This window comes from Dromiciops gliroides, chromosome 1, assembly GCF_019393635.1.
Source record: "Dromiciops gliroides isolate mDroGli1 chromosome 1, mDroGli1.pri, whole genome shotgun sequence".
Taxonomy (NCBI): Eukaryota; Metazoa; Chordata; class Mammalia; order Microbiotheria; family Microbiotheriidae; genus Dromiciops; species Dromiciops gliroides.
Window position 1 is genome coordinate 102,582,129 of NC_057861.1, and position 21,421 is coordinate 102,603,549.

Consider the following 21,421-nt stretch of genomic DNA (forward strand, 5'->3'; position numbering starts at 1 on the left):
CACCAAAAGTAGTGGACTGCGTCAGTCAGTCAAAAGGAAAAAGGGAACAAGCTGTATGAAATGCATTGAGAAAATGTCAGATAATATTATAGTCAGTGTTCCAGGTGTTAAGGGCTAAAATTCTAGCTAGTCTGTCTAAAATATCCAATGAGTGGTCGCCAATAAATTATAAGCTTTAGCAAGAGTTAGACTTTTAAGCATTTATTAAGGAGAATAAGAATTTGGTAAAGAGAAAGGCCTAGAATCCTATCTATTAAAGGGAGAGCACATTTCTAGCTCTGCTCTCCACCAGAGTCCCAAGGAAAGAGCCCGAGAGCGAGCGCCAGTCTCTTCCTTCCTCCTCCCACTAGTCCCCGTCACTTCCTGACACCAAAGAAAAGACTCCTGGTCTTGCCCACAAAGACCTTCGTTTCATGGGCGGAACTCTTCTACAGTAAGTCTCCAGCAGGTGGCGTCATTCCAATCGTTACACAGGTTTATTTCAGGTATTATAGGAGAGTTCCCAAAGTTCTAAAAGAATTGGCAGAGCCTTTGTGAGGAACTTTTGAAGGCTCAAGGAGAAACAATATTGTAAATAAAAACAACTTTAAAAGATCCAAGAACTGTTTAATGAAATGACCCATTGTACCTCTGAAAAACTGAGTAGGGAATGATGAACTGATCTGAATTTCAGAAGACATTCATTTTGAGGCAATTTCATTGTGAAAATTTATTTTTTTTTTGACTATAGGTACTTGCTACAAAGTTTTTCTATTTCAGTTTGTGGGGGTGGTTGGAAGGAAACAAGGAGCTAGGAATGGAAAAGAAAACAAAGAGGGACAGTGAAATATTTTTTAAATGCACAGAAGAGACCAGAATAAAGACCAGAAGTAAACACGTACCAGGAGGACAGCTTTAAAGGATACAGTTTTAATTTATCATAGTCTTAAAAGGAAAAGCATGGTATGTATAATAGAAAGTGTCATACATAATTTTTTTCCTCTTTTATTTTATATGTGGAAATATTAATTTTATTTGGTGTTTAATAAATTCAGAATTTTTAAAAGGAAGGGAAAGAAAAATCAGGGAGAACCCATGAGATACCATAGAAACCTGCAACACTGGGGAAAGGAAATTTTCTTAATATTTTTAATTTCTTGATATTCTAGCTCTCCCTTAATTTTAGTGCTTTCCTTTTGTTGATTATCTCTAGTTTATACTTTCTATCCTTTTCTAAATTTTTTGATATTTTTGCTACTGACAAAAAAAGGAGGAAAAGAATGACATCTGAAATCTGATTCCTGGAAAACTACTAAAATGTATTAGTAAAGGGATGGTGAGTCACCATCTTGAAAATAAAGCAGTGGTCACAAAAATTCTGCATTGATTTGTCAAGACCAACTTGAACCAAACTAGCATTATATCTTTTTTTGACATAATTATTAGATTCATAGAGCCAAAGAATGCTATATATTGAGTTTATCTAGATTTTAATGAAAAAAATGATAAAGTCTCTCATTCTATTTTTGCGAAAAAGGCAGATGAACATAGGTTAATTCAGAGGTGTCAAACATGTGGCCTATACATCACATGAGGCCACAACACTTCTGAGTATGGCCTGCACCAGACTAAAATGTAATTGGTAAATATTTTAATAAAATAAATAAAATACAATAAAACATAGCAACTTTTAATATGTTACTTTCAGAGTTAGCATGCAGCCCACAGGGATTCTTATGTGTGAGTTAGTGGCCCTATTTCTATTTGAATTTGATACCACTGGCTTAGACAATAGCAAAATTGACAGGATTTAGAAGTGACTGGGAAGAGCAAAGAGTTAATTAAAAGTATGATATCATCTTGAATGCATGTCTGTAATAGAAGGCCCCAGGAATTTCTTCTTTTTTTCAGTGCTGCTTAATCAATTTATCAGTCTTATATAAAAGCACATATAGCATGCTCATCCAATTTGTGGATGTCAAGAAGCTGGAAGGGAGAGCTAATATGCCAGTTGACAGATTCAGGATCTAAAAAGATCTCAGCAGTTTAAACCCAGTTTCTTCACCTTGTTTGTGTCATAGTCCTCTTCGCAGTCTGGTGAATACTATGGATCCCTCCTCAGGATAACGGGTTGTTGCCTATATTGACAGTTGGAGGAAATGCAACATTTTAGTTAGAGGTTAATAAAAAGAGTACACATGCACACACACACACACACACACACACACATAAAGGCATACACACACATGCACACAGCTAATTTTTTGTTTGTTTTTAGGTGAGGCAATTTGGCTTAAGTGACTTGCCTGGGGTCACACAGCTAGTGTCAAGTCTCTGAGGCTGGATTTGAACTCAGATCCCCCTGACTCCAGGGCCCCTGTGCTCTATCCACTGCACCACCTAACTGCCCCAAGAACTAACTGTGTATTCTGTTTGTTTGTTTTGTGGGGCAATGAGGGTTAAGTGACTTGCCTAGGTTCACACAGCTAGTCAAGTGTCTGAGGCCAGATTTGAACTCAGGTCCTCCTGAATCCAGGGCCAGTACTTTATCCACTGCACCACCTAGCTGCCCCCCACACAGCCAAATTTACAGTAGACTTTTTGAAATCTATCTATGGACTCTAATCTTAAGAACTGCTAGTCTAGATCATTGGGTCACTGTGACAAATCTAAATAGTGAAAAATATAAAATCTTTCTTACTTATGGATTAAATATTCAGGGACACAAGTGGAAGATCAGGGAGGTATGAGGCCTTGGAATTTTTGTTGCTATTGTTCAGTCATTTTTTAGTCATGTCTGTCTGTGATCTAATTTGGGTTTTTCTTGGCAAAGATACTAGAGTGGTTTGTTGTTGTTGTATTTTTTTTTCTCCAGCTCATTTTATAGATAAGGAAACTGAGTCAAATAGGGTTGAGTGACTAGTCTCTCTTGGTTGTTTGAAATCTTTAGGCACAGACTGGGTAATCACTTAGAAAAGTCATAGAGACCATTCTTGTTCAGCTAAGGGTTGGGCTAGTTTCTCTCCAATGTTTTTTCCAATTCTTAAATTCTGTGAAACTCGTCAGAAGCAGCTGACATTTATAATGTTTCCTCTTTTGGTCTTTGATAGAGGTTGGCCATGTTGAATTCTGATGCCAATGACAATTTGCAGCTTGGGCTGGACTTCCTGTCTCATAGTAATTCTCCTTTCATTATTTCATTTGAGAACAATGCTTTATACATAATAGGCATTTTATAAGTGCTTGTTGAATTGAGCTGATATTACAGGAAGAACAAAAGAGTATTATCCTCATTGAGGGATTTGGAAGCCTAGAGTGAGGAAGCGATTTACCGAAGGCCAAGAAACCTCTGAGTAATAGAACTTGAACTTGAACCCAAATTTTCTGAATTCCACCTCTGTGCTCTTTCCACTGTACTTCATTGCCTCTCAAATAGTGTGTGTGTGTATAAATATATGTAATATATATATATATATGTACATATATATATATATATATATATATATTGTGGGGACCAATTTTTAATTGGGGAGTGCTAGCTAAACGGCTCACCACAATATTGGGGCAAGGAAGGAGACCGGCAGCCTCCCTCAAAACAGAACAAGATTTATTTTAACAAGAATGAACTTAAAAACAAAACACAAACAGGATCAGTAGGATCAAGGGAAAAGAAATAAAATGGGGAAAGGGAAATTATAATACCTGAAAAAATACCACTGCCCAGGAATCAGCTGAAAATACACAGCAGAATGCCTGTTGCTTTCCAGCTTCTACCTCGAATGCCCAATTCTCCTCCCCCAAACCTAGAAACTCCCCACACAGCCCCAGCCAATGGGATGGCCGCTCTGACAGTCACATTATTGCTCTCACTAGGCTTCCAATCATAATTTTGCCAGGCCCATGTAGGCATCTGTGAGTGGTGATGACGTGAGGTGGCAGAGCCCTGGCAATGGCTACAACCAGTGGGTGGAGCACCATGCAGTTTGCGGAGCCCCAGGCCAGTGTGCGCTGAGGCATAAAAACCTCAAATAACAATTAATTTTTTACATTATATACACATATATACATACACACACACACACACATATATATATGTATATATACATATGTACATATATCTGTGAGTATGCATGTATGTTTATATATAGAAGGATGCTGGTAGATATTTAATAATTGACTCTCTAAGACAAATAAAAAAAACCTAAAGAAAATTGTATGCACAGCACACTTTTATGTTTACTCTGCTATATTCATATTTCCTCTATTGCTTTCTTAAGCCTAGAAAATTAACAAAACAACAAATCAAACCTGAATTTGTAATGTTTTCCAATTTCTAATATGCAAATGCTCATACTGAAAGTTTTTAACAATTGGTTCTCAAGCAATGAGAGAAATGATTATTTCTCTCTTACATTAATAGCCAATTATTGAATTAGGAGTAATTAAAAAATTTAAAAATCAATTTCTGTAGGCTATTCAGACAGCCTTTGAAGTGCAGAGATGAAATATTGTACAAGATGCATCCAACTGGGAAAGTTTAGATCAGATCAAAAGGTAAAGAAAATTTAGTTTAGGCCAACTGGTGGACTCTGGCCCATTGTGTTGTAGTCAGCCAGATTTGAGCAGAGGTGGACCCCCTTTTGTCCAGTTTGCCCTGGGCATAAATAGCCTGGTTAAAAGCTAAATCTCCTTGTCTAAGTGATCAGAGACAAGTCCTCCAGATCCTAGTTAGAATAAACCCACTTTATAATATTCATTCTCTCATTACTTGGATTTGATTGCTACCCTCAGAAGCACCTACTCTTCCAAGGGCATATAAGTGTTGAGTGGGTTCCATGAGAGTTCTTGCCTTTCGAGAGTGCCATGGACTCTTTTTATTAATTATCTGCTAACATGATTAATAAAATGATTAATTACCCAGAAACTATGTCTCTTGAACTTTTTGTACATTATAGCCAGTTGGGTTTGGCTCCAAAACATCCCATTTATACATACACATGTAAATACACACATATATTATGTATACATATGTACACATATGTATATTTGTGTATGGGCTTATAGCTTTAAATTTTACAAATGCTTCCTGTCATTCAGTCCTATTCTTACCTAGTTGCTTGAAAATTGTCTGATAATTTAATTCACAAAGAATTGTTACAACACATGTATTAATATTAGCCAAAGATTTCTTCTTGGGGCAGCTAGGTGGTGCAGTGGATAAAGCACCAGCCCTAGATTCAGGAGGACCTGAGTTCAAATATGAACTCAGACACTTAACACTTACTAGTTGCATGACTCTGAGCAAGTCACTTCATCCCCATTGCCCCATACAAAAAAATAAAATACAATAAATTATAACAAAGATTTCTTCTGCCTTTTTATCAGGACTCTCTAGAAGACTAGAAATATTAGTCTAAAGAAATTTCTCCTGGACTGTGGAATTTTAGATATATGAATAAGATTACATGATTTAAAGACTAAGTTTTAGGGGATAAAGAGATCGTCTATCACATTTCAAATTTCATAACTGAGGTTCAGAAAAAATAAGCCACAAGGTTAGTTATCAAATAGTAGATGAAAGATCCTTGTTCTTAATGAGGAATTGGATTTGAATTGAGGCTTTGGGGTGTCAGGGCATTCATGATACCTTTCAGTTCATACCACCTTAGGTGACTTTCTATTCCATCTCCGGGGATAGCCCTGCTTTGACCTATGTCAAAAGAAACAAGCTATGGCCCATCAAAATAAAGTATGAGTAGGCTCTAGATCAAGAAGCCAGACCATAAACCTGCATTCTGGGCCCGGTTCCTGACCAAACTTTGTGAAACAAAACTGGCATCTGAAAAATGTGGTCTGGGAATGCAATACAATCACTGCATGCCAGCTGCCACGGGAGCAGAGTCATGGAGTAAATGGATGTTCATGAGTTTCTGTCTGGGTCTGAAGAGAGACGTCACATGTATCTGACTATGCAAAAGTATCTGTGTTCCCAGAAATGTGGCCAGGTTATGTTCCTGAGGGATTGGACCCCTCCCCAAAAGATTATCCAGTGATATGACTCAAATATACCATATTATTAGGATAAATGAGAAACTGAATGGTCATAGTGGGAATGGATGACCTGACTGGATTGTGGTCCTGAGGCTCATTGTGGTCACTAGAGAATAATAGGGTGAATCAAATATCTCTTTCTCTGAAGGGAAGGGCTAAGAGGCTTTGACCGTCATACTCAGATGTATTACTAACTCAATGAGAGAATCAAACAAAATTTTTTTTTCTTCCTCTTTTTGGTCCTTACAAAATCACAGCATCTGAGATTTCAAAGGGAACATTGGTATAGTGGATAGAGTTTTAGACATAAAATCAGGAATATTGAGAGTCAAATTCCCATTCTTGATGTAACCTTACTAGCTATGTGATCTGGCCAAATCACCAAGTCACTTAACCTTTCTAAGCTTCAAGTTCCTCATTTGTAAAATGAAGATAATTAATGCTGTGCAACTTACACCACAGGCTTGTCATGAGGATTAAATGAGAATATGTATGTAAAATGCTTTCCAAATCATAAATTGCCACAGAATTATTGGCTTGTAATTTTATCATGGATTTAGAGTGTTTTGGGACCTTAATAAATAGCTAGTTCAGTTGTGTCAAACTCAAATAGAAATGGATTCCTACTGGAGTCATATTAACTTAGAAAACCACAAATTAACATTATCTATGCTCTATTGTTTTTATTTGTTTTGTTAAAAATGTCTTAATTACCTTTTAATCTTGTTCAAGTCCTCCTAAGCACATCTCTGAGGTATACTAGCCCTCTCATTCTCTTCCCCCCTCCCTATCCCTATGTCTTTCATTCATTTTCTTTTCAAAAACATTTAGGAAGTGCTTAAAACACAACAGACACTTCAACAGGTACCTGAGTGTGTTGAGTCATTTTAGTCATGTACAACTCCCCTTGACTCCATTTAGGAATTTTTTGGGCAAAGATACTAGAGTAGTTTGCCATTTCCATCTCCAGCTCATTTTACAGATGAAGAAACTGAGGCAAACAGGGTTAAGTGACTTGCCCAGGGTCACACAGCAAATAAGTGTATGAGGTAGGATTTGAACTGAGGTCCTTCTGACTCCATGGTAGGCATGCTATCTACTGAGCTACTTAGCTGCCCCAAGGTACTTGAGACACAAAGACAAAAGTAGAAACAGTTCCTATACTCAAGAGCCTGTAGAACTCTGGTAAGTGACCACCACTTACTAAAACTTCTCATTAATGCCAACTATTATTATGGACTAAGGCTGAGACTGAGACAATATGGCAGTGAGGGAGATTAATAGATAAGTAGTCAGGACACCTGGGTTCTAGGTAAAGGACTAGTGGTATTTAGAGAGAGAGTCTGTCTGTTTCTCCTATCTAGCATTTGTACTGCCTTCCTCACCAAGCTGTTGTGACAATCCAATTATATCATGTATTTAAATTGCTAAATATGTATTAGCTATTACTATGAACAGTGAACTGTTTTTCTAGACCATTTATAATACTATAAACTTTTCTTGGTGATGTGATCTAAGAATTTTTTCATCTTGGAAGATAATTCCAGCCCTTGAATTCTTACCTCATCAGTACTCTCTATTCCTAGGGCTCTTCCCACTCCTTAGAGGGTCAAGGACTCCTCTCAGAAAGTCCATTTAAGTAGGGATGCCCAGGACAGCCTTCTCATCATTTCCCACCCATTTTTAATCTTCTGAACTTCTCCACCATTCTCCCTTGTTAAGTACCTTGTCTCTCCTGCCCCTCCCTTCAGCTTCCTTTAACATCTCTTCCTCATTAGACTGCAAACTTCTCTAGGGCAGAGGCTGCCACTCCCTTCACTTGTATTTGTATTCTCAGCACTCCCCACAGTGCTGAGGTACATGGTAAGTTCCTGATAAATGCTGGTTGACTGATTGGCTGACAAACATACACTGGATGTTGAATAAGAGGTGTACCCAATTGTATAGTCTAGTGTAATGAAAAGAATTCTGGGCCTGGAGGTAAAGGTGCTTGGTTCAAATATTAGCTTTTCTACTCTTTCACTCACTACTTTTGGGACCTTGAACAAATAACAAAATCTCTCTGAGCTTTTGCTCCTGAGAGAAAAGCAGAAGGTATAAGACAGAGAGGAAATACCGACTGACTGAAAGACAGGAGAGAGAGAGACAGAGAGAGAGAGAGAGAGACAGAGACAGAGAGAGAGAGAGAGAGAGAGAGAGAGAGAGAGAGAGAGAGAGAGAGAGAGAGACAGACAGACAGACAGAGAGAGACAGAGACAGAGACAGAGACAGAGACGGAGACAGAGGCAGAGAGAGAGAGAGATTGAAGCAATAAAATATGTAGGCATGAATTTATTCCCAGTGAACCCTGATAAATATATTTAAAAAATATATTTGACTTGCCAAATAGCAGTATTCAATAGCAAATGTAAGGATGTCCATACAGCTATGCTATAAGGAAATAATTATGATTTGGGGTTTCTGTGACCCTATCTTTGGCTGGGATTAGAGGCCCCAGCAAGTGCCCATGCACGCTGGCCTTGTGCCGGACACCTGCATGCCGGCATGGCCCTGGCCATATTATAATGAGGGAAGCCCCACCATGACTAGAAGCCCAGTGAGGATAGGTCAGGTGATCTTCAGCATCCAGAAGCTGGGGGGGGGGGGCTGGCAGTTGTAGAGCTGCTTGTTAGTTCTGTCAATCAGGGTTGCCAGTCAATAAGCTTGGGACTTTGTATGTGGTCGGCCCTGTTTCCTGTGGGAGAGGGGGCTTCTGGGAGAGAGAAGGGAGGAGAGAGCACTCTGGCGTGAATGGTAGAGGGAGCAAGATGCTGGAACACTAAACAACTGATCCTCTTCAGAATAGCTGATTTCCAGGTGGTGGTGAGTTGCAGATTGTATTTTGTTCCTTCCCCTATTCCCTTTTTCTTTCTCCCTTGTTCTATTAACCTTACTTGTGTTTTAAATTTGTTCCCATTCATAAACCCTGCTTTTTTTTAAAAGACTGTTAATCTCCTTTCTTACCCCAACATTACAGTGAGCTGCCCAATTAACACTCCCCATATTGAATTTGGCCCTTACAATGCTTTGGGCAATATGAAAGTGGAACTCTCTTATCTATTTTCCCTCCAAATTTTCTGTTCTCTATTTTTTTTCACCAATGTATAGGGGGAAGGCTTTTATTTCTTGGGGATGGGGATACTTTTAAATTTCTATAACTACATTCTCTTGACTTCCCTCGTTGGCTGAGAGTAAGATTATAGAAAGGATTATAGAAGGCACTTATGTATTGAATTCAGAGCACTCAGGTAGGTGCATCTTGAATCAGTCAGTAAACAAGCATCAGTGTTCTAGGAGAAAAGATGTAGTTCTCTCAAAATAAGAAGCATTTGGACCAGTTAACCTATTAAATCTATTCTTTTGACTAGTTGGAAAGGTAGAATGGCACAATGAAAAGTATTCTCTCTGGGTTTGACCTGGAAAGATCTAGGTTTAAGTTGTGCGTATGCTACTTAATACTCATGTGATTCTGAATGTAAAACAGGTATTAACCTAAAACAAAATTCAGCTTAATCAGTTGTTATTTGTCCTTTGTTCTCAAAGAAGACCATGGCATGAGGGTTATGTCATGACTTGCACTGAATTGGATTTAAGTGAGGGAGGGCTGTGCAAGGTCACCAACCTCACTCTCTCCTCCAGAGCCATCTTGGTCCAGTGGCAAGATATACATCAGGATAACTGGAGATGTCCCTGGATATTTAAGGCAAGTAGGGTTAAGTGACTTATCCAGGGCCACACAGCTATTAAATGTCTGAGGTAAGATTTGAACTCAGGTCCTTCTGAGTTCAGGACCAGTGCTCTATCTACTGTGCTACCTAGCTGTCCCTGCTTAATTCAGTAAATATCTCTTAAGCACCCATGCTTTGGAAGGTCCTTTACTAGGCACCAGGAATACAAAGACCAGATACAAAATGGAACCTGCCAGAAAGAAGCTTGTGGTAAAATATGAAAGTTTTTAACAGTCGGTTAGGATAACTGAAAGACGCCAGTTTTTCAAGGACCACCCTTTTGGGGAGGAGATGAACAGTCTGCCTGCTGAGCATGTCAGACTGCCTCCCGGGTTTTTTGACTTCCAGGGTGGAGAGAACGAGAGTAGTCCTTTTTGCCTGCTTGGCGGGACTCCTGGCGGCGCGGCACAGACGGTCTCCCTCACTCCAAAGGTGGCCTTTTTGGTTTGGTGAGTTTTTATAAGGAATATAGACTAAGCCTAGATTTAAGATGATTTGTACTGTATTTCTATTTTCCTATCCTTCTAATCAACAACACCTTATATACAATAAAGGCTCTATCTAGAAAACCAGAAGCTTCTTCCATTTACTAGTCTGGGAGATAAATTAAGGGAAAAGTTAAGTAGGGGAGATTTATGATCTAATATCCAATTTTAAATCTCACAAGCTACTTCATTCTACTTCTGTAGGACTTTCTTCTCTAAAGTGTAAAATGGCAACAATAACATTTGCTTTGCCTACCTTGCGACAAAAGCATGTTGCACATTTAAAAGACTACATAGAGGCAGCTAGGTGGCTCAGTGGATAAAGCACCAGCCCTGGATTCAGGAGGAACTGAGTTCAAATCCAGCCTCAGATACTTGACACTTACTAGCTGTGTGATCCTGGGCAAGTCACTTAACCCTCATTGTCCCACAAAACAAAAAACAAAAGCAAAAGACTATATAGCCATGAGTTATTATAATCAATAATTAGTAAATTGTAATTAGCAAATAATCAATTATTAAGCACTTAATATGTGCAAGACACTTTTCTGGCTACTGAGGATACAAAATCAAAGTGTCTGCTCTCAAGGAGCTTACATTCTATTAGGCAGGGGATATACTCAGATAAGTATCTCTTTATAAACTACTATTATCAAAGCATCATAAAATCTGCAAGGCACTTAAAAGTCATCTAGTCCATTCTCTGTCCCAGTGTGGCAATTCATTTATTTGGGATCTCCCACACTGAGCAACTTCATCTTCAGAAGAGCAATTAACACTTCATCACATAGCATACAGTTTACTGAGGAGCTAGTGTCCAAATATGATAATTCCATTATAGACACCAATAAATGAGCAGTCACTTTAAGTCACTTACTAGCTGGGTGACCTTGAGCAAACAAATTACTTAACCTTCCTCAGCTTAGTTAGCTCATTGGTAGAATGAGGGTCTTCAGTGAGACAATCTCTAAGAGCTCTTCTAGTTCTAACATTGTATGATAATATGTTTGGGTATACAGGGATGTTAATTGTAATGGAAATGTCTTTTTTTTTTTTTTTTGAGATTTGAGCTATGATCCAATTATGTCAGTAGAAGAGATTCTGTCAGTTCCTATTAAGCAAATTTAGAGAGCACAATAGCCAGTGGTCTTAATGAAACCCAGAAGGAAATATTGTAAATAGCCTCAGAAAAAAGAAAGGCCCATTGGAGGATGACTATTAAAACATCGCCCTCCTCTCTCTCTCTCTCTCTCTCTCTCTCTCTCTCTCTCTCTCTCTCTCTCTCTCTCTCTCTCTCCCCCCCCCGTCTCTGTCTGTCTGTCTGTCTGTCTCTCTCTCTCTCACACACACACACACACACACACACACACACACACACACACACTGGTATTTCCATCTGAATAGTCAGGTCACATTTGACAAGGTGGCTAGGTCATGGCAGCATTAATGTTTTGAAACCTGGCAAAACATGCTGTTCCATAAGTCATATGTTGTTTAGTGACACAGAGGCTGGTTAAGTTGACAAAAGGATTGCAGAGAATAAGGGATGTAGTAGACTTCTAGATATGTCTTGTAGAATGACTGACATGCTTTGGGATTTGGGCAAGGACTATTTCTTATGTGGTATTATAGGAACCACAAATGATAACTATCTAGCAGGTCTCCCTATCCCAGTATTAGGCATGGCTCTACTGGCCCAGGGAGAAGAAGTTACTATAGGGAGTCTTTGAGTATCCATTTCGGTGATTCTCTAAGGGAAGCTGTGTTAATGTCCTTTGATTGTTCCTTGAATGCTATCATGGAACAGTGTTATTTGGAAGTGACACAAGACTGTTCTAAAGGAGAAGTGACTTATTTTTCTCTTTCTGAGATATCAGGAGCTGGCCATTCTAGTGAAATAGGTGAAGATTATATTTTTATTTGTCTATTAATTAATCAATCAATCAATCAATTCATTTATTCATTCATTCATTTTTTGTGGGGCAGTGAGGGTTAAGTGACTTGCGTAAGGTCACACAGCTAGTAACTGTCAAGTGTCTGAGGCCAGATTTGATCTCAGGTTCTCCTCAGTCCAGGACTGGAGCTTTATCTATTGTGCCACCTAGATGCCCCAGGTGAAGATTATTTTAGGAACCTTCAGGGTCTTTTTTCTGAATCTTCTTCTCATGGTGCAGAGCCCCAGAGATTTTCAACTTCTCTTCAGCAATGAGTACTTATTTTGGTCTCATCCAAATATTAATGACTCCATAACATCATAGAGCTCCTTGGAACTGGAATGAGCTTTAGTGATCATCTAGGACAGAGCTTTTTAATCTTTTTTATAGCCATGGATGTCTTTAGCAGTTGGGTAAGACTGAATGGCTCCTTCCCAGAATAATCCTTTTAAATACGTAAAATTAAACAGGTAAGATTTAAAGAAAAAATATGCAGAAATACAGTTATCAAAATATTTCTAAATTGACTTCATGGACCCCAGGTTAAGAGCCTATGACTAAAATGATAGTGTAATAGATTTAAAGCTGGAAGGGAGATTAGAGATTCTCTGATCTATAAGAAATTCACAATTTCAATTCAAGTCCATTCTTCCAGATATGTTCCTAATGTAGCCTTCTCCATCATGACCTCCCTTTCCCTCTCCCAGTCCCTCCACCTAACTCCCTCAGGGTTACAATATTCTTTCTCTCCCTTTACTCTCCCCTTTATTTATCTAAAAACTCCCCAAATAATAGCAATAACTGATCACATATTAGGCACCTAATGAATGTCTGTTAAACACATGGATGTATTCATGAAAGAATGTCTATATTCTCTGAACCAATATTTCATTCTGTTCAAGTCCCAAATTTCAAGAGAGCCCAGACCCTGGCTATAAATCAAAGGGGAGCCTTCTATCCAACAGTACTGCCTTGACCAACCTGCTTTCACAACTGGAAACAGCTCCCCACTGTCCCACCCACTGCCCCAGTCAGCATGAAATGTGTTTGTTTCTATGGCATTTCTCATCTTGACACAAGATCGGTTCAGAAGTTTCTTTGTGTAACTCCCATTCCAATGTTTGCTTTCAATTACTCTCCCCTTACAACTTCTCCTCCACAAGTCATCAGAAGTTGAATGGGCTTCAGTAAGACCTTGTCAGCTGTAATGGTGTATGTCATTGCTGAACTGATCTCTTCACCACTTGAAACATGGGAAGCCCAGACTGACCTATATCCTATTGGAAACAATCCAAAACTGACCCCCAGGGGATGGAGCCTATGTTCGAGAAGACCTTTTCTGTGTCTAGTGCTTATAAATAGCACTGTTCTCTCAGGATTTGATTGGATACTAAGGATAGAGGAACTCAATAAATAAAACCTATTCTCCACTCCTATTGTTTCTTTTCCACCATAGACATAGCACTGGCATTTATGGAAACCAATTGTGGAAGATTTGAGTCTGGAAATGAAGGCAACCCTAATGAGATGATACATGTGGAATGTATCTCTTTTATGGAAGAACCATTTCTCAGAAGATTGAGTTCAGCTATCAGAAGTGTGAATTACTCTTACCAATCAACATGATCATGCTTTTTTGGCTAGAAAAATCTAAACAATGATTTATTTATGTTTTCACTTATTTGTTTATCGATTTGTTTATTTTATGCATTTCTCTGTTTCTTCAGTTATTTATTTACTCATTCATTCATTCAATTTATTTACATATCTATTTATTAATTCATTCATCTATTTCTTTGCCTATTTATGTGTTTGTTTATGATTATCCTTTCCCCAACCTGTGCAACAATTAGCTGATCTTTGAAATGAATAGAGTCAAATTCACCTTATCCTCAGGCAATCTCACATAAAGGTCTATATAAAAAGTGACTATCAGAGGTCTTGGCAGCCAATCCCCTTAGCATCCAACAAAAAGATTTTCAAACACATTTGGAAAAACCTTCAACAAGAAATAAAACAAACCACTCGGACAGACAGAGGGTGTAGGCAGTACTAGGGAAGGATGTGTATGAGGGTGAAAGAAATTTCACTGATTGGTTTAAAAATGTTTAAAAGGAAAGAGAAGAGAACAAGTATTTATTGAGTATTGTATGTGCTAAGTGCTTTACAAATATTAACTCTTTTGATCCTCATGATAATGCTGCAAGGTAGGAACTGTGATCATCCCCATTTTACAGGTGAGGAAACTGAGACAAATGACTGTCAAGTGACTTGCCCAGGGTCACACTGCTAATAAGTACCTCAGGGAAGATTTGAACTCATGTCTTCCTAAATCCAGGTCTTACTCTATATCCACTGCACCACCTTATTGCCACCAAAAGAAGGAGCATGATATGCTAAAAAGAATTATTGTTCAATTGTTTTCAGCCATGTATGACTCTTCATGACCCCATTTGTGGTTTTCTTGGCAAAGGTACAGGAATGGTTTGTCATTTTATTCTCCAGATCATTTTAGAGATGAGGAAACTGAGGCAAAAGGGGTTAAATGACTTGCCCAGGGTCATAAAGCTAGGAAGTCTCCAAAGCCAAATTTGAACACAGAAAAATGAGTCTTCCTGACTCTAGGCCTGGTACTCTATCCACTGTGACCCCTAGAAGCCCCAGTATTCTAGTATTTAAATATATGCATACATGCATACATACACATAAATGTATAAGTTATGATAAATAATGGAATTTGGCAGATGCCCAGGGGCCCCAACTGATGGATCTAATATTGGGTGAGAATAAAAAACTAATTACCTACTTAAGGATTATTGGATGGAGGCCACACCTGGCCAACCCTGAGTGACATGTTGGTGTACTACTGACGTCAGCAAGAGACCACTCTCAACCAACTAGCTTGAAGGACCTCCCCTTTTGGGGATGGAGAGAGGAATTAGGAAGTGTAAACTTTACTCATAGAGGAACTCTCTTTTTGGTGAGGAGGAATGAGTGTGGTGGCAGATGGAGAACAGGTATGCTGCAACCAACTGTTAGAATAGAATCAGGGCAGCTAAGTGGCATAGTAGATAGAGAACCAGCCCTGGAGTCAGGAGGACCTGAGTTCAAATCCAGCCTCAGACACTTGATACTTACTAGCTGTGTGACCCTGAGTAAGTCACTTAACTCCAATTGTCTCCCCCCCCCCCGAAAAAAGCAAAGAATAGAATCCAAGGTAGTGAAAGGGAAAGGTCAAGCCTTAGAATCCAGAATCAGATTGACCACAAAGCAACAGTGCCACCCCCTTGTTTTGCAGATGAGGAATTGAGGCCTAGCAAGATGAAAAATTTCTTCCAAAATCACACAAATAATATAATATGTGGGAGGAACAGGATTTGAACCCATATTTAGGATTTGGGGCTTAGGTTCATCTTTCCTACTAACTCAATATATGTCCTTAGGCAGGTAACTGTCACTCTCTTTGCATAGAGTTGCTGTCTAAGGTGTCTCTTCCAGCTCTGATATCTATGTTTTTGTCTTCATCATTGTTGTTATTGTTTTATTTTTTATCTTGAGAACCTCTTGTTCTTTAATGCTGGGAGAAAGCTAGGAGCCAATGAAAATCAAACCATAGTAACTGTGATCCATCACATCATCCTTCTAGCATCCATCTTGCTATTAACAAGAAATATTGGTCATCGACTATTCCCTTATAGAAATTCTGAGAAAACTGGTACCTGGTTATTTTGTCATATTCTGGGTTATCTTTTCAACATCAGTTTATGAGATAGCAGGAAAGATTGTCAAACAGTGGTGCCAATATGAAATTGGGCAATAATGACCACTTATGAAAGACTGTAATAAGGTCTGAATAGCATACTAGGGTTGTACGCAGGCTTACTTCTTCCCCATCTCCATTTATGTCTGGAGATGCAATCAGCCACCCCCTGTTAAAATCATTAGCTCATTTTTAAGACAAGGGGGCAATCTAATTGCTCTTCAGGTTCATGTGGTTTCCTCCTGTCCTGATTTAGGTTTATTTTCCCCCATGTTTCTTTAAATTATGCACTTTTTTTGAACTGGCCATAAGTCAATGTAGAAGGAACTCTCCAGGCATGAAAGCAGTGTGACAGTGTACAGAGAGAGGAGGCATGGCTCCTCACCCATATTCAGTCTTTATGTGGCTCTGGGAATCCATATCCTTATTCTCCTTCTTCACTCTGAAGAAGGCTTTTTATAGGGGAAATGTCTGGGGCAGGGATGGGTGGCAGCTTAAGTCAGCATCACCAAGTTGATGACTGGATACTGTGGCATAACCAATGAACACCAGACAGGGATGATTTGTGCATCTTCTTGTCCTGACCCCCTTACAGGTCTGAGCCTCTCTTCATCTTGGGGGGTGGGATGAGGAGGGAACACTCCTCATCCAAAGAGTGTGGGCCCAAGAAGGACAGCATAATAGATGTCCAAAGCCATACTTCCATTGAAAACCAAATGCTTTTGTCTTGCTTTATCCTTAAGTATGTACCATATACTGGAATGAAGGTTTAAATAGGGTCTACCTACCTGCACATATTCTTCTTGCATTAAGCTTGGATGGGAGACACCTAGGGTACTGGTACCCACTGGGCCTAGAGGTTTTAACATCCCAAGTCTTCCCTAGAAAGGAGGTAGAATCTTTTTTTCAGGGCCTGTATTGTGGTGGAGGAATCATGTTTGCTCTATTAGTCAGACATTGTTATTTCAATCAGTTGCCTCAGTTTTCTCATATAAAAATGGGTATAACATCACAGGAATCATTAAGGATATCTAACTGCTGTTTAGCATTTTTAGACCCCCTTAGTCTGAAGTTTTATAAAGTCAAATCAAAGAATATCCAGTGTAGTGAGGATTTTTTTCTTTCCCAAAATGCTTTGAAATGTGTTTACCCTGAGGTTTGATAAGAGTAACTTTGGACAGACAGAGAGAGAAGTTTCTGATCTGGAGATGTGTAGAGTTTTCTTACTAATGGGCTCCTTATGAGAGAAAGACAAAGACACACAGTGGCAAACAGACAACTAGAAAGACACAGAGAGAGACAGAGACAGAAACACACACACAGATAGAGAGACAGAAAGACAAAGTAACAGAGAGACAGAATGACAGAGTGACAGAGAGACAGAGAAAACATACAAAGTACCATGGTAGGTTCTAGGGATACAAAGACAAAATGAAAACTAGTCCTTCAAGGATGTGTGTGTGTGTGTGTGTGTGTATTGTGAAGGGTGTCTTAAGTCATGTACATATTGGTCCTGTGAGAAAATAATGGGATTTGGCAGATACTCAAAGGCCCCACCTGGAGATTAATCTAAACTGATTGAATTAAGTGAGAATGATTGACTTTGCTGATTAGCTTACTTAAAGTTAATTAGATTGTAACCCCACCTGGCCACCCTTAAGAAGGTATTGTTCTCAGAAAGTAAGGACTTTGAACTCAGCAGGAAACTACCTTCAAGTCCAGTGAGCCAATGGATTTAGATTATGCTAACCAATCAGCTTGAAGCAATGTGTAAGGACTGCCTATGCTCCAGACCTATAAAAAGCTTCCACACTCAATTTGCTGAAGTAGTTCATGGTTGAAGTAGGCTTATGGTGGAGGACTTGAGGAAGAACCAGACCAGACAGGAACTCTAGGCTAGATAGGCCTTTTCTTAACTTTCTGAACTCCAGGTGTTTTCCTTTTTCCTAATACCTAGTATGCTTTAATAAATGCTTAGTGCTCAAAGACTTGTGCTAAAGCTTCTAATTTAAGGTGACCACACATTTAGATTTTAAACATCACAGTCCCAAATTCAATTCACAATTTAAATAGATTGGACCAATGATGCAGATAACAACAAATAAATGCACCCAATAAATATAAACAAGCAATCACTCATTAAGGACATACAGGTGAAAACCTTAGGGTCCTTAAATATGGGGAGATTACCAGGTCCTTCAAATTAAAAGAACTATCATCTTCTTTATACTGGTTCATATAATAATTCCTAAAAAGGCATCTAGCCTCTCCCCCTTCCAGTCCACAACTCAGAGCTGACTATGTGTTTAAAATCATTAATCCAAGTAACCTGATCATAAACATTGCATTAAGATCTAGGAAAAAAGAAATAACCTCTCATATGATGAGTATAGTATATGAACAGCATTGTACAGACATGAAAATTTGAGGATGGACAAAGCCCTAATATGAGAGATGTCTTTCTATTATACCCCAGTCATTTAATCCAAGGAAATGGACTTTTAAAAATTTTCTGGTTCCAAGTAAACATGCAACTCCATCAACAATGGCTTAAATGTGTTATAAATACACTTTGTAATGATAATGGAAAAGATAATGCCCATTGGTTTAGAACTCAGCACCCATACTCTCCATTGAGGTGGTTAGAAGCTTATGCACATTCACAACAATGTTTCTGCAGAGAAGACTGAACTGGATAACAAATCAGTATCTGTCCTTGGCCACTAACCTAAGGGCTTCTAGTCCCTATGAGTAACACTGTATCTAGGAGTATTTTTGTGCATTACAGAGGAAAAACAAAGCCATAGCAGCAGGGAAGAGGGAAAACCAAAAGTCAGGGCAAAAAGTTCTGTGCATCCTAATTTTCTTCAAATGCTTTCATCAGATTCCCATGACTACTTTCTTTCTAACTAGAATCTATAACCTGCTGCTCAGGACCTCTCAAGAGTTGGAGATAAAATTGTACTTTCGTATCAGGGACACTTCACTCATTTTATGGAACTGAGTATGTTAGAGTCTTTTAATAATAAAACCCAATTCCCTCTGTTTCATCACATCACCCATTGCTGCCCTTTAATCTGAAATTTATTGTAGCTAGAATTTTGTAGAGGAAAGGTGTATTACAACCAGGTCCTTATCAGTATGGATAATGAATCCTGTGAAGTAGTCACATGTTTTTGAATTTGCAATATTCAAAATTTTACTTATGCAAAATATGGTCATTAGTTCTAGCCCAATGGGTATATGCAGTGCAAATTCAAATAATGTGACTGCAGAATTCTTCTTTTGGTCTAATTGGGTTCTGGCTGTATTATCTATCACCATCCAAAGTGCAGTTCTGATAGCTTTTCTAGCTATCTTTGCCAAGTCAACCCCAAAATGGAGTCACAGAGAGACACAATTGAATTCTGGCACCTGGGACAGGCTCAATAGAGGTCAGTTTGGAGGGCACATGGTGTATGACCACTACAATCTTTGGTGGAGGTAGTTTGGAGCTGGAGACCAGTTCCATTTTCTTGGTGTTCGGTCATTTCAATTGTGTCTCTCTCTGTGACTCCATTTTGGGGTTTACTTGGCAAAGATACTGGAATGGTTTGCCATTTCCTTCTCCAGCACATTTTACAATGAAGAATTGAGACAAATCAGGTTAAGTAACTTGCCCATGGTCCATTAAACCCATTTAAACATGGGTTGCTTGTGGAGAAGATGAAGATAATGTAATCTTAGTAGTAATCTGGAGGTCTATCAGGGGCAGCAGCAATAAGGATATAAACAGGTTTCAGTAAAAGTGGAGACATAGTTGCTGAATGATGCAGGCAAAGAAAATGTTTGGAAGCAGGAGTAGGAAGGAAAAAGATCTGTATGGAGTATTATGTAGCTTCCCTGAGTTATTGGTGAAAAAAAATGTTGTAACCCCTAAACATGCATTCTACATGAAAAAATATTATGCAAATAATTTTATTATCCTACATTTTATTTAAAATTAAGAATTTATAATTTTCCAAAAATAAATAAATATTAGGAACAATAAAATATTGTGACACACAGCTATCATATATTGGTAGTAATGATTTCTAATTTTCCTATTTATTTCTTACTAATTAGTAACTGTATTAATCAAACTATTCATGTGATGGCTGGGCTTGTTTCAAGGCAAAGAGTTTCTCAAAGTGTGGTGCCATTGGTAATGTCATTACTCTTATTATTTTTCCAAAAATTAATCAGTATGGATATTTTTTCTGAATAACAATTATATCTGAAGATACTGCTTCACACAATTATGTCACGAATGATAGGAAAATGCATAGAACATTGATAAATTCTTCATTTACTCATAGCCAAAGTACTACAGACAGATTCAAAGACTTATTTCAATATACTACCATTAGACATGTCTTTGAATCATTCTTGTTCAGATGGAGTAGCACCAACTGTATCATATTTGTCCATAGTTATAGAGTTCCTTATACATTTATATTTAGAAGTATCTAGTTCTCTAAAATAAAATGACAGTTCCTTCTAATAAGCAATAAAGAGGCCACTGCTTTCTTCTGTTTCAATTGCAAGGTGGTATTTTTAAAATTAGTGAAAATATAATATTATTTTGAATAGGTATGATTTATTTTTTCATAACTGCAATTACTTTTATTCTCAGATTATAAAAATCATAACTTTATATTTGTGTATACACACATTTTAACGTGTGTATTTACAAATAAAGCAAATTAATATAGCTACAACTTTAAAAAATGTGCATATTTGAATTTTCAGCTATATATATGCATAGTTCATAAATTAGCATGTTTGAGTTTTTGAGATCTATATATACATAAGTATATTTTATATATTTTCTTATTTGGATTTTTGAGATATGTATCCATATTTATACATTATATATTTGCATATTTAGCTTTTTGATACATACATGTATTTGCATTTCCAAAGATATCAATATACATGCATTTGAATATATGAAAATACAAAAATGTAAGTTTCAGTATATGGTATATATGCATACACATAGATGTTTATGTATACATTTACATGTACATTTACACATATGTATATTTAAAATACAAATATTTAAGTTTCAGGAAAATATTTTGTTATAAAATTAATTTGCTTCACATGTGTTATCATTAAGTAAATTTTCATTTCTCAAGCTTACCCACCTATTTAATTACTATGACAAGGGAAATTAGGTGTGTTTTGAAATAATATAGAAGTAACCTATATTCTACTCCTATATAACACAACAAAAACTTTAAACATGCATTGTAGTAATGTCACTTCAGTTATATTTCTTGATATAAATTATTGTTAATGAAGCATTCTGTGTCAAAATTCTATAGTGGGCCATGTTTTAAATAGAGCTTATAGATCTTCATTTCATCTTGACATTGAACCCTCCATTCAGAATTCAATACATCTCGTCATATTATTAAT

General features: G+C 37.8%; 1 long non-coding RNA gene across 1 annotated transcript in view; it reads right to left on the bottom strand.

The window, feature by feature from the left end:
* Positions 1–1,857: 1,857 nt before the first annotated feature.
* The window catches only part of LOC122731209, a 40,932-nt gene continuing 21,368 nt past the window's right edge, over positions 1,858–21,421 (bottom strand). The window contains exon 3 of the long non-coding RNA XR_006353584.1: positions 1,858–2,117. This is a non-coding gene — a long non-coding RNA (uncharacterized LOC122731209). The remainder of the gene's footprint in view (positions 2,118–21,421) is intronic.